This window comes from Heterodontus francisci, chromosome 3 (assembly GCF_036365525.1).
Source record: "Heterodontus francisci isolate sHetFra1 chromosome 3, sHetFra1.hap1, whole genome shotgun sequence".
Lineage (NCBI taxonomy): Eukaryota > Metazoa > Chordata > Chondrichthyes > Heterodontiformes > Heterodontidae > Heterodontus > Heterodontus francisci.
This window is the reverse complement of record NC_090373.1, coordinates 140,434,521-140,449,447: the sequence shown is the minus strand read 5'-3', so window position 1 is coordinate 140,449,447 and position 14,927 is coordinate 140,434,521. Positions and strand designations below refer to the sequence as shown.

Below are 14,927 nucleotides of genomic sequence, written 5' to 3'. Positions count from 1 at the left end.
GATGAGATCTCAAGAAATAATAACGTGTTGTGTCATAAATAGTTGAAAGCAGGATAATATTGGAATCTTTCTAGTCAACAGTTAAAAGTATCTTGCAATCTTTCTAAATAAGATAGTTAAGTTTATCATTGCAACTTAACTTTGAACTTTGTACTGTAGAACTCAATGACGGTCAGTGGTGAAACAAGGGTGCTCGGCTCTGACCTCAAAGAAAGCCCGCAAAGATCTAGTGATCTCTGTGGTGTGGTTTTCCCCTTTCCTGACGGCACTTTAAATCTGGTGCCAAGTCAAGGGGCTGTCTTGACGTACAACAGCAGTAGTATCAACAAGCAGGCAAGGAGTCAATCACCTTCACACACAACAAATCAGGAAGTTAAAAAGCATTTGTATCCTTCACTTTTAATTTAAATTTTCAGATAGCAAAATAAAAAGTTGTTTGGGTTAAGATAGAGTCTAAAATAAAGGTAAACAAACTTTTTTTTTTTGAATCTGTGGAATTTTTTGTCATTATGGAGAAATTTAATATTCCACAAATATAACATTAGCTTTTCAAGGCCACTGAGGTGGTTTAGCGGTAATTTTGAAATTAGTATGCTGTTTAAAAATCTAGTTACACTTCATTCAACTAGGTGTAACATTTGCAGGTTTTTTACGGTGAGACTAACAGCATAAGATTAGAAGTTTGCTTCCATTGATTGCAATCTGGGGTAAGGGGGGTGGAATCACAGACAGCAACATCTGGATTTCCTCATTATTCTGCGCAAGTGTGAGTTACAGAAGTTGCTGCCAGTTTCAATGGAGTAATGATAGCAAATGCTGACAGTGTCATTGATATTACCATTGCAAACTTTTTTTTTATTTTTTTTTTATTTATTTTTTTTTTTTATTTTATTTTTTTTTTTAGAGATACAGCACTGAAACAGGCCCTTCGGCCCACCGAGTCTGTGCCGAACATCAACCACCCATTTATACTAATCCTACACTAATCCCATATTCCTACCACATCCCCACCTATCCCTATATTTCCCTACCACCTACCTATACTAGGGGCAATTTATAATGGCCAATTTACCTATCAACCTGCAAGTCTTTTGGCTTGTGGGAGGAAACCGGAGCACCCGGAGGAAACCCACGCAGACACAGGGAGAACTTGCAAACTCCACACAGGCAGTACCCAGAATTGCACCCGGGTCGCTGGAGCTGTGAGGCTGCGGTGCTAACCACTGCTAACTCTGGGAAATTGGCCCAATAATATATCCTTGACTCCTGAAATTTAAATTTTTATGTAAACACCTATTTTTCTTCATATTTTACCATTTGCTGTAAGGTTTATGAATTGTGCTTAGTCCCACATCCTCGATTTTTGTAACCCTGCAAATTCCTCATCTTCAGGTAACTCCCTTTTACGATTGTTGAATCAGCATCCACGACCTTTTCAGGTAGAATGTTCCAGATTCTAACAACACTCTGAGTGAAAACATTTCTCATCTCCCCCCAGATCTTTTGCCAATGATTTTTAATCTATGACCTCTGGTTTTTTGGCCTATTTGCCAGAGGGAATGGTTTTTCTCTAGTTATGCTTTCAAAGCTGCTCACCATCTTGAAAACCTCCATTATGTCACTTCTTAACTTCCTCCGTTCTAAGGAGAATGGAGGCACAGTTGAGCAGTGGTTAGCACCGCAGCCTCACAGCTCCAGTGACCCAGGTTCAGTTCTGGGTACTGCCTGTGCGGAGTTTGCAGGTTCTCACTGTGACCGCATGGGTTTCCGCTGGGTGCTTCGGTTTCCTCCCATGGCCAAAGACTTGCAGGTTGATAGGTAAATTGGCCATGGTAAATTGTCCCTAGTGTAGGTAGGTGGTAGGAGAATGGTGGGGATGTGGTAGGGGATATGGGATTAATGTAGGATTAGTATAAATGGGTGGTTGATGGTCGGCACAGACTTGGTGGGCTGAAGGGCCTGTTTCAGTGCTGTATCTCTCTCTGTAACAGTCCTAACTTTTCCAACCCCTCCTTATAACTGAGTCATTCATCCCTGTTAACTATTTGGTAAATTTCCTCTGTACCCTTTCTAAGGCCTTTACATCTTTTCTAAACTGTGGTGCCCCAAATAATCCTGACGATGCTGCATTAACATCTCACACTATAGAGTGTCTGCAGAGTCTCATCGACAGGTTTGCAGCTGCCTGCAACGAATTTGGCCTAACCATCAGCCTCAAGAAAACGAACATCATGGGACATGACGTCAGAAATCCTCCATCCATCAATATCGGCGATCACGCTCTGGAGGTGGTTCAAGAGTTCACCTACCTAGGCTCAACTATCACCAGTAACCTGTCTCTCGATGCAGAAATCAACAAGTGCATGGGAAAGGCTTCCACTGCTATGTCCAGACTGGCCAAGAGAGTGTGGGAAAATGGTGCACTGACACGGAAGACAGAAGTCCGAGTGTATCAAGCCTGTGTCCTCAGTACCTTGCTCTACGGCAGTGAGGCCTGGACAACGTATGTCAGCCATGAGCGACGTCTCAACTCATTCCATCTTAGCTGCCTCCGGAGAATCCTTGGCATCAGGTGGCAGGACCGTATCTCCAACACAGAAGTCCTTGAGGCGGCCAACATCCCCAGCTTATACATCCTACTGAGCCAGCGGCACCTGAGATGGCTTGGCCATGTGAGCCGCATGGAAGATGGCAGGATCCCCAAAGACACATTGTACAGCGAGCTCGTCACTGGTATCAGACCCACCGGCCATCCAAGTCTCCGATTTAAAGACGTCTGCAAACACAACATGAAGTCCTGTGACATTGATCACAAGTCGTGGGAGTCAGTTGCCAGTGATCGCCAGAGCTGGCGGGGGCAGCCATAAAGGCGGGGCTAAAGTGTGGCGAGTCGAAGAGACTTAGCAGTTGGCAGGAAAAAAGACAGAAACGCAAGGGGAGAGCCAACTACGTAACAGCCCTGACAACCAATTTTATCTGCAGCGCCTGTGGAAGAGTCTGTCACTCTAGAATTGGCCTTTATAGCCACTCCGGGCGCTGCTCCACAAACCACTGACCACCTCCAGGCACTTACCCATTGTCTCTCGAGACAAGGAGGCCAAAGAAGGGTGCCCCAAATTATCCTTGATTTTCCAGCTAAGGCCTAATCAGTGATTTATAAATTTCCAGCATGATCTCTTGGCTTTTATATTCTCTGCCTCTGTTTATAGATCCAATGACCCGTATGCTTTTTATAAACCACCTTATCAACTTGCCCTGCCACCTTTAAGGGTTTGTTTATATGGACACCAAGGCCGCTCTGCTCATGCACACTTTTCAAAATCATGCTATTTATAGTATACTGTCTTCCCATATTAGTGCTCCCAAAGTTAATATGCTGTTTAAAAACCCAGTTACACTTCGTTCAAATAGGTGTAACTTTTGCAGGGTTTTTACAGTGAGACTAACAGCGTAAATCATCACTTCACACTTCTGCACATTGAACTCCATCTGATATGCTTATGCTCATTTCACCATCCTGTCAATGTCATCCTGAAGTCGGCAACTATCTTCATCACTATGTAATATGTTGCCAAGTTATGTATCATCTGCAAACTTTATGACGTTGCTCCCTACACCCGAGTCTAGGCCCTTAAATAAAATAGGAGTAATGGACCCAAAACTGACCCTTGGGGAATACCACTTCAAACCACCTCCCTGTCTGAAAAATATCCATCCACCATCACCATTCCTGTCACTCAGCCAATTCTGCATCGATCCCACCACATTCCCCTTAATTCCTTGGGCTTCTATCTCTTCTCAAAGGCACAGGCCTCTCTCTCAGAGTGAACCCATTCCAGGGCACCCTACCCTTCACATAGAAAATAATATAAGCTTCCTGTATGGCACTTTGTTGAATGCCTTTAGAAAGTCTGTATATACATATCGTGCACTACTTTAATAAACCTTGTCTGTTGCCTCATCATAGAATTCAGTCAAGTTAGTCAGACATGATTTATCTTTGTAAATCCATGCTGGCTCTCCTTGATTAACCCATGCATTTTCAAACGCAAGTTTATTTTGTTCCTGATAATGATTTCCAATAACTTCCCGAGCACCGATGTTAGGCTGACTGGCCTGTAGTTTCCTGGTTTATCCCTCTCCCTTTTCTTAAATAGTGATAAAATACCAGCAACCCTCCAGTCCTCCGGCACTACTCCTGTATCCAATGAGGATTATTGGATACAGGAGGCTTGTGGCCAATGCCTCTGCTATTTCTATCTTTGCTTCTTTCAGCAACCATTCCATCTGGAGTAGGTAACTTACCAACTTTCAGTAATGCTTATCTTTTTAGTGTGTCTTCTCTATTATTATCCTGTCCATAACTGGGGAGGCAGTGACACAGTAATAATGTCACTGAACTAGTAATCCAGAAACCCAAACTAATGCCCTGGGGCCATGGGTTCAAATCCCACCACGGCAGCTGGTGGAATTTAAATTCAATGAATTAATAAAAATCTGGAATTGAAAGTTAGTCTCGGTAATGGTGCCATCAAACTATCATCGATTGTCGTAAAAACCCAGCTGATTCACTCATGTCCTTTTTGCCATCCTTACCCGGTCTTGGGAGGCCAAAGAAAAGAGAAGAAGAAGACCCAGTCTGGCCTACATGTGAGTCCAATCCCACAGCAATGTGCTTGACTCTTAACTGCCCTCTGAAATGGCCTAGCAAGCAAGTTGTCAAGGGCAGTTAGGGATGGGTAACATGCTGGTCTTGCCAGCATCGTCCACACATCCCATGAAAGAATTAAAAAAACTTTCCTCTCCTCTTTTAATGTAACCTTCACAACATCTGCTTCCTTTGTGAAGCCAGATGCAAAATACTCATTCAGTACTTTTGCCATGTCCTCTGCCACCACATGAAGATTTCCCTTTGGGTCCTTAATAGGCCCAACATTTTCCCTAGCTAACCGCTTACACTTTATATGTTTGTAAAATATTTTAGGATTCAGTTTAATGTTGCTTGCTAATCTCGCTTTTCTTCCCATATTAACTTGTTCAATTTCCTCCTGCATTTTTCATAATCTCCCTGGTTATTAACAAAATCGTGCTCCTGACATTTGTCATTAGCCTCCTTTTTCTTTGTAATTTTATTGGCTTTGCCGTTCAGGGTGTGTTAGCTTTGGGATGTTCTGCCTTTTCACTTCAAAGGAATATGTCTAGTTTGTACCTCTTCCCTGAATACCTTCCATTGCTCCATTACTGTTTTGTCCTGCAATTGCCTTTTCCAACCAACCTGTTCAAGGTCCCTTAAATCACTGAAATTAGCTCTTCCCCAGTTGAGAAAATTTACCTTTGATATTTTCTGGTCTCTTTTCATAATTACTGTAAGCTGAATTATGAATGTGCCCACATTTTTCCCTTTACCACTCTCTTTCTCTTAATATACTTATTGAGAAAAACTTTTGCTGTTAGCGTTGATATCCCTTGCAATTGTCTTTCATAATCCTTTTTTCATCTTATTACTTTTTTGTATTCTTTGTTGCTTCATATACTTCCCAGTCTGCTGGATTTCCACCTTGCCGTGCATTTGTGTAAGCCGTTTTATTTAGCCTGAATCTGTTTTTTACCTCATTTGCTGACCATGGTTGCTTAACTACACGTGGAGATTTTGTCTCTCAACATCTTAAGAGTGTTTCAAATAATGAATTAGTTTTGAAATGCAGGGACCTTTGTTATATAAGTCAATCTGCTCTAGCAACATGCCACAAACAGCAAGCTAACCTGAATTTGTAGTGTGAGTTGAGCAGAGAATGGTGGCCTGGTCACTGGGAGAACTCTCTGTTCCTGATATAATGCCATGAAATGTTTAACAGTTAGATGAGAGCTCAATTTAACGTCTCATCTGATGGTCAACTTCACCAACAATGAAGTACTCTCTTAAACCTGCACTGCAGTGTCAACCTGGATTATATACTGAAGACCTGATGTGCAGCTGAAACCCACAATTTTATGACTCAAACATGGGAATGTGCCAAGCTGACACAATGCAAGGAAAGACTGTTACCATGTTGTTCAATCTGCAATTGTAAATCCTTGCTCAGGACCCACTTAGCCTCCTCCTTCTCCTTTGAATCAGGATGTAACTATTGAGGACAGCCTAAAAGATAGTGTTTGTATTTACAAATTTCATTGGATATTCTGTTCATTTTTTTTTTACTCATTCACGGGATATGGGCTTTGCTGGCATGGCCCATCACTTAGTTGCTCTTGAGAAGGTGGTGGTGAACTGCCTTCTTGAAACGCTACAGTCCTTGTGGTGAAGGTACTGTTACAACCCGGTGAGACAGGGGTCTAGGGTTCCCTCTCAGCCTTCACCTGGTCCTAGCGTAACAGGGTTTAATTTTAAAGACACCTTTTTTTTTTAGCTCCCATTAGTGAATCCTTGTTCACTAACTTCCAATTATAAGGCAAAGAAACTAACCAAGCAAGTTTTCTTGGGTTTAAAGAAAAAAAGGTTAAGCTTTATTAAACTTAAACTCTAGTTCAGTTAACGCCTACGGATACGCGACACGCCTATGCTAGCATGCATATGCGATAAATGCCAATAGAGAGAGAAAAGAGCAGAAGAAATAAAGTGGAAAAGTTTGAAGCAATATCTGAAGATGGTTTTAGTTACTGTTGGGAGCAGACAGGAGAGGTCTTCTCACTCCAGGAGCAAACTGTCTTTCTGAGTTCAAGAATTCTGTGGCTAGTTCAAAAACCCTGGACCAGCCAGTTATAATGTGACCAGCTGGTTTAACCAATCCTGGCTTTTATGGATTGTATCACCTTAGTCTCTGGAATGCTCTTCCTTACACCTTCAATGTCTGGTGATCAAAATCCATTGCGGGTTGTATGTGTCAGGGAATGGTCCTTTTGTCTCCACAAGCACTGTCTGTTAGTATGCAAATGTTTTTCAGCTAAGTGTCTGGCAGCCCTTGTAATAGGCCTTCTCTTCGCAGCAAGTTTAAAATCAATGTTCATATGACAAAATTAATATGCCTCGTTCTTGGCAGGTGGAGGCCTGCATGACAGTACAATGCTGCTAAATAGGGAGCTCCAGGATTTTGACCAAGAGACGATGAAGGGAAGGTGATATACTTCCAAGTCAGGATGGTGTGTGACTTGGGAACTTGGATGTGAAGTTGTTCCCATGCATCTGCTGCCCCTGTCCTTCTAGGTGGTAGAGGTCACGGGTTTGGAAGGTGCTGTCAAAGGCGCCTTGACAAGTTGCTGCAGTGCGACTTGTAGATGCAGCCGTGGTGCACCGATGTTGGAGGAAGTGAATGTTTAAGGCAGTGGATGGGGTGCCAATCAAGTGAGCTTCTTTGTCCTGAATGGTATTGCACTTTTTGAGTGTTGTTGGAACTGCACACATCCAGGCAAGTGGTGAGTATTTTGTCACACTCCTGACTTGTGACGTGTGATGGTGGAAAGGCTTTGGGGAGTCAGCAGGTAAGCCACTCACTGTGAAATACCCAGCCCCTGACCTGCTCTTGTAGCTAGAGTATTTATGTGGTGGTCCAGTAGGTTTCTGGTCAAAGGTGACCCCCAAGATGTTGATGGTTGGGGATTTGGTGATGGTAATGTTGTTGAATGCCAAGGGAAGGTGGTTAGATGCTCTCTTGTTGAATATGGCCATTGCCTGGCACTCAAGTGGCAAATGTTACCTATCACTTCTCAGCCCAAGCCTCAATGTTGTCCAGATTGTGCTGCATGCGGGCATGGACTGCTTCGATATCTGAGGAGTTGCGAATGGAACTGACCATTGAATTAGCACACTGCCCCACTTCTGACCTTAAGAAGACCCTGAAGATGGTTGGGCCTAGGACACGGCCCTGAGGAACTCCTGCAGCGATGTGCTGGGGCTGAGATGATTGGCCCCCAACAACCACAGCCATTTTCCTTTGTGCTAGGTATGAGTCCAACCAGTGGAGAGTTTTCTTCTAACCCCCATTGACCTCAATTTTGCTGGGGCTCCTTGATGCCACACACAGTCAAATGCTGCCTTAATGTCAAGGGCAGTCAGTCTCACCTAACCTCTGGAATTCCACTCTTTTGTCAATGTTTGGACCAAGGCTGTAATGAGATCTGGAGCTGAGTGGTCCTGGAAGAAACAACGCACTGGTGAACAGGTTATTAGTGAGTAAGAACTGCTTGATAGCACTGTTGACGCCCCCTTCCATCACCTGGCTGATAATTCAGAGTAGGGTAATGGGGCAGTAATTAGCCAGATTGATTTATCCTGCATTTTGTGAACAGGACATACCTGGGCAATTTTCCACTTTGTTAGATAGATGCCAGTGTTGTAGCTGTACTGGAACAGCTTGGCTAGAGACACGGCTGGTTCTGGAGCACAAGTCTTCAGTGGTACAGCCAGGATGTTGTCAGGCCCCATGGCCTTTGCTGTTTCCAGTACACTCAGCCATTTCTTGATATTACGTGGAGTGAATCTAATTGGCTGAAGATTGTCTTCTGTGATGGTGGGGACCTCGAGAGGAGGCCGAAAGGAATCATCCACTCGGCAATTCTGGCTGAAAATGGTTGAGACTTGTCTTTTGCACTGCTGTGCTGAACTCCACCATCGTTGAGGATGGGTTGATCCTCCTTCGCCTATTACTTGTTTAATTGTCCGCCACCATTCACCACTGAATGTGACAGGACTGTAGGGCTTTGATCTGATCTGTTGTGGGGTTGCTTAGCTCTGCCTATAGCATGCTACTTCTGGTGTTTCGCATGCATGCATGTGTTGTAGCTTCACAAAGTTGGCATCTTATTTTTAGGTATGCCTGACACAACTCCTAGCATGCTCTTCTATGCTCGCGTTTAACCAGGTTTGGTCCCCTAGCTTGATGGTAATGGTAGAATGAGGGATATGCCAGGCCATGAGATTATTTTTTAATTTTATTTAGAGATACAGCACTGAAACAGGCCCTTTGGCCCACCGAGGGGCAGTTTACAATGGCCAATTTACCTATCAACCTGCAAGTGTTTGGCTGTGGGAGGAAACCGGAGCACCCGGCGAAAACCCAAGCGGTCACAGGGAGAACTTGCAAACTCCGCACAGGCGGTACCCAGAATCGAACCCGGGTCCCTGGAGCTGTGACGCTAACCACTGCACCACTGTGCCACCCTAGATAGTGGGGGTATACAAATCTGCTGCTGATGGCCCACAGCACCTGTCATGGATGCCCAGTTTTGAGCTGCTAAATGTGTTCCTAATCTATGCCATTTTGCACAGTAGTAGTACCACAAAGCTACTAAGTATCATCACCTCATTCCATGACAATATGAAAGGCACAATTCAACATGGTGGCTCCTCATCAGAGCCCTTTCCTATCCTGAGTGGTGTGAAACAGGGCTGTGTTCTCGCACCCACACTTTTTGGGATTTTCTTCTCCCTGCTGCTTTCACATGCGTTCAAATCCTCTGAAGAAGGAATTTTCCTCCACACAAGATCAGGGGGCAGGTTGTTCAACCTTGCCCGTCTAAGAGCGAAGTCCAAAGTACGGAAAGTCCTCATCAGAGAACTCCTCTTTGCTGACGATGCTGCTTTAACATCTCACACTGAAGAATGCCTGCAGAGTCTCATCGACAGGTTTGCGTCTGCCTGCAATGAATTTGGCCTAACCATCAGCCTCAAGAAAACGAACATCATGGGGCAGGATGTCAGAAATGCTCCATCCATCAATATTGGCGACCACGCTCTGGAAGTGGTTCAAGAGTTCACCTACCTAGGCTCAACTATCACCAGTAACCTGTCTCTAGATGCAGAAATCAACAAGTGCATGGGTAAGGCTTCCACTGCTATGTCCAAGAGAGTGTGGGAAAATGGCGCACTGACACGGAACACAAAGGTCCGAGTGTATCAGGCCTCTGTCCTCAGTACCTTGCTCTACGGCAGCGAGGCCTGGACAACGTATGCCAGCCAAGAGCGACGTCTCAATTCATTCCATCTTCGCTGCCTTCGGAGAATACTTGGCATCAGGTGGCAGGACTATATCTCCAACACAGAAGTCCTTGAAGCGGCCAACACCCCCAGCTTATACACACTACTGAGTCAGCGGCGCTTGAGATGGCTTGGCCATGTGAGCCGCATGGAAGATGGCAGGATCCCCAAAGACACATTGTACAGCGAGCTCGCCACTGGTATCAGACCCACCGGCCGTCCATGTCTCCGTTATAAAGACGTCTGCAAACGCGACATGAAATCGTGTGACATTGATCACAAGTCGTGGGAGTCAGTTGCCAGCATTCGCCAGAGCTGGCGGGCAGCCATAAAGACAGGGCTAAATTGTGGCGAGTCGAAGAGACTTAGTAGTTGGCAGGAAAAAAGACAGAGGCGCAAGGGGAGAGCCAACTGTGCAACAGCCCCAACAAACAAATTTTTCTGCAGCACCTGTGGAAGAGCCTGTCACTCCAGAATTGGCCTTTATAGCCACTCCAGGCGCTGCTTCACAAACCACTGACCACCTCCAGGCGCGTATCCATTGTCTCTCGAGATAAGGAGGCCCAAAAGAGAAAAGAGAAAGAGAGTACCACACATGATGGAAGATGTCCTTCGTGTGAAGACAAGACTTTGTCTCCACAAGGAATGTGTGTTGGTCACTCCTACTAATACTGTCATGGACAGGTATATTGGTGAGGATGAGATGAGGTAGATTTTTCTCTTGTGTTGGTTCATTCACTACCTGCTGCAAGCCATAACAGCTATGACCTTCAGGACTAGGCCAGCTCGGTCAGTAGTGGTTCTAGCGAGCCACAGTTGGTGATGAACATTGAAGTCTCCCACCCAATGTACAGGCCGTGCCCTTGCTACCATTAGTGCTTTTTCCAAGTGGTGTTCAACATGGAACAGTACTGCTTCATTAACTAAGGCCGGTAGGTAGTAATCAGCAGGAGGTTTTCTTTCCCATGTTTGATCTGATACATGAGCATTCATGGGGTCTGGAGTCAATGTTGAGGTCTCCCAGAGCTACTCCATCATGACACTGTATACCACTCTGCCACCACCTCTAATGGGTCTCTCCTGCCGGTGGGACAGGATATCAGCAGAGATGGTGATGGAGAAGTCTGTGATGTTGGCTGAAAGGTATAATTCTGTGAGTGTGACTGTGTGAAGCTGTTGCTTGGTTAGTCTGTGGGACAGCTCTCCCAATTTTGGCACTGGTCCACAGCCATTAATGAGAACTTTGTAGGTTCGACTGGACTTGATGTGCCTTTCTTGGGTCCATATCTGATGCCTGGGTCATTGCTGTGATTTTGTTCATATTTTGCTGCAGCAATTTGATATAACTGAGTGGGTTGCTAGGCCAGTTCATGGGGCATTTAAGAGTCAACCATATTGCCCTGGGCCTGGAGTCACATGTAGGCTAAACCAGGTAAGGGGGGATGGTGTGGCGGGGTGGGGGGCAGAGTTAATTCTCTTAAGGGCCTTTGTGAACCAGTTGGGTTTTTACGACAATTCAGTACTTACATGGTTATCATTATTGATGCAAGCTTTTTATTCTAATTTTTCTTTAACTTAATTAATTTTTGTTCAACAGAATTTAAATTTCCCTGATGTCGTGTTGGATTTGAACTCATGTCTCCGGATCATTAGTCCAGGCCTCTGGATTACTAGTCCAGGAACATAACTGTTATGCTACCATAACCGTAATTGCACCTCTACAATAGTACCTACTGTTCCAGCACCATTAAATTTGAGGTGATTAATTGAAGACCAATATTTGACATTCCCACAGTTGAGAAGTGTTTCCTTCAGACTGATTCAGAGGTAACAAGTTTAGCTGAAGAATGACCTCCAGTGGCCTAAATTGGGATTTCTATGATTTTGAACCAATTGGATCCAGTTCTGTAGAACACAATAACCCCTGATAGTAATGCTTTTCCTCTGCTAACTGTTACGACCGACTGCTCCAGTCAAAGCCCCCAATCAAAATATATGATTCTGATTGTGGTGGGAGAAGTGCACTGTTAATTCAATCCCGTCCCGCCACAGATCGTCTAACATATCATTTTTAAACTTTCCAAATGAAAGAAAGACCCAGCCAAATTTTATTTTATTTAGAGATACAGCACTGAAACAGGCCCTTCGGCCCACCGAGTCTGTGCCGACCATCAATCACCCATTTATACTAATCCTACACTAATCCCATATTCCTACCACATCCCCACCAGTCCCTCCATTCCCCTACCACCTACCTATACTAGGGGCAATTTATAATGGCCAATTTACATATCAACCTGCAAGTCTTTTGGTGGTGAGAGGAAACCGGAGTACCCGGCGAAAACCCACGCAGACACAGGGAGAACTTGCAAACTCCACACAGGCAGTACCCAGAATTGAACCCGGGTCGCTGGAGCTGTGAGGCTGCGGTGCTAACCACTGCGCCACTATGCCTCCCCGTTTGCACCATCTATTAACCCCCGAATGAGGCTAACCAAACCAGGTGTATTTACATCAACAAATTGACTATTTAATTAGAAAAACTAAATTCTTAAACACTACGAAGATGTAAACAACATTTAAAATAGAAAAAATTAGAATCCTTGCAAATTTACGCTCCTGCCGGATGTGAAACAGTTCACGGTTGCTTGAAATCCTCACAGCCGTCTGATGGGGAAAAAGGTTCTTCAACTGTAGAACAGTCCATAGTCTAATCCAGAAATCGAAATTGTTGCTTCCCTTCTCCAGTGATGAATTTCGACAATTAACAACTTGCAAACACTTTTTAATGAATCAATTTGGCTTTAGAATTTTTGAGGGATAAAAGATTGTCACAGTCTAAATTCTCTTCCTTCAGTTTAAATTCAGAGATCTCTGTTTTGGCTTGACTTTTTAGAATTTTGAGAGAGAATAATAAATAAACAGACTAAATTCTCTTCCTTCAGTTTAAATGGTCTGAGAGCACTCCTTTCAGGTGCTAACACACAGCTGTTTGTCTGTTTCCTCTTGTTAGAACAGGTTGTTTGCACTATAAGCCAGTTCAAAATTAAATTGTAACAAAGGTATCTCCCGATGTTCAGTCCGAGTGGCTGTATCCAAGGCAACGAGAATGCACCGTTTGAATCAGTCCCCCAATGGCTGTATCCTGGGGCAACGGAAATGCATTCTTTGACTCAGCTTCTGGACCTTGCTGCCTTAAAGCACTACAGCTCCTTTTCCCAGCCTTAAAGGCACACTGCATTCTTTCCAGAAAAAAAACTACAGGATCATAACATAACCAATCACATAAAACCATATTGGAGCTCCAATCATATATCTGTTTGGCTGATAAGTATTCACACAATTCAGAATTTTGGATGTCATCAAGGATACTGTTGCTATGGTGACAGATGGGAGGAAGAGATGAAAGCTTTTGGAGGAAGACTATAAATGAAGCTGAAAGATCAGGAGGTTAGAAATTTAATATTCTGCAAATACATCGACCATACATTCTCTTCTGATTGATGTGAGGCCTGCTTGTTGCGTCATTATTGCATTACTGAATCAAATTATTCCCATCTCTATGCTTTAAACCTCAGCTTGCTGATCTGTACCTTTACTGCAGGAATGAAAGTTCCTTCATATTGTGAGAAACTATCACTTTGTAATTTAAATCAAGGGTTAAGTAATTGTATGCAACATATTACTGTGCATCACATTTCATGAGTCTTCTATGCTGTTAGGAGGATATTTACAGATGGGATAGATTTTATTGAAAAAGCCTTTCTGGTCCACTTTAAATTTTCTTTGAGTGCCAATTTTGAGGACTACCTGAAGCAGAAGACAAGACCTTGGTTTAATGTGTGATCTACCGGATGACACCATTGATAGTGTAGCACCTGCTCAGTACTAGCATGTCAGCCTAGATTATGTGCTCAAGCCCTGGAGTAATGCTTCCACCCTGCAGCCTTCTGACCAGGAGGCAACTGTGCTAGCAACTGAGACAAGCTTAAACTTGCATTTATGAAGCACCTTTCATGTGAAATCAAGGGTCTCAAGTTGCATCACAGATATATAGGGGAACAGGCACTGAGCCAAGGAGGGAGAGAATAGGAGGGAAAGCTTTATTGAAAAGTTGGGGTTTAAGAAGTTTTTTAAAGGTGGATAAAGAGGTAGAGAGGTGGAGGGAGTTAAGGAAGTACTTCTGAAGAGCAGATGACTGAGGACTCTGCCGCTAATGGTAGAGCAAAGGCAGGATGGGGGTTGTACATAAGATTGTGGGAGTCAGAGAGTAATTTTGCACCACATAAGTGCCAGGCAATGACCATCTCAAACATTAGAAAATCTAACCATCTCCCCTTGACGTTCAAGTTCAATGGCATTACCATTGCTGAATCCCCCACTATCAACATCCTGGGGGTCACTATTGACCAGAAACTGAACTGCACCAGCCACATAAATGCTGTGACTACAAGAGCAGGTCAGAGGCTGGGAATTCTGCACCAAGTAACCCACCACCTGACTCCCCAATGCCTATCCACCTCTACAAGTCAGGAATGTGATGGAATACTCTCCACTTGCCTGGATGGGTGCAGCTCCAACAACACCCAAGAAGCTTGACACCATCCAGGACAAAGCATCCCCCTTGATTGGCACCCCATCCACCACCTTCATTAATTCCCTCCCCATCAACACAGTGACAGCAGTGTGTACCATCTACAAGATGCACTTCAGCAACTCACCAAGGCTCCTTCAACTGCACCTTCTAAACCCGCGACAAGGGCAGCAGATGCATGAGAACACCACCATCTGGAAGTTCCCTTCCAAGCCACACGCCATCCTGACTTGGAACTATATTGCCATTCCTTCACTGTCGCTGGGTCAACCTCCTGGAACTCCCTTCCTAAAAGCACTGAGTGTACCTACACCCCAAGGACTGCAGTGGTTTAAGAAGGCAGCTCACCACCACCTTCTCAAG

At 44.3% G+C, this 14,927-nt stretch overlaps 1 protein-coding gene across 5 annotated transcripts in view; it reads left to right on the top strand.

The window, feature by feature from the left end:
- The window catches only part of ankrd6b (ankyrin repeat domain 6b), a 242,028-nt gene that overhangs the window by 171,424 nt on the left and 55,677 nt on the right, over window positions 1-14,927 (top strand). The gene's annotated exons all lie outside the window — the stretch shown is intronic.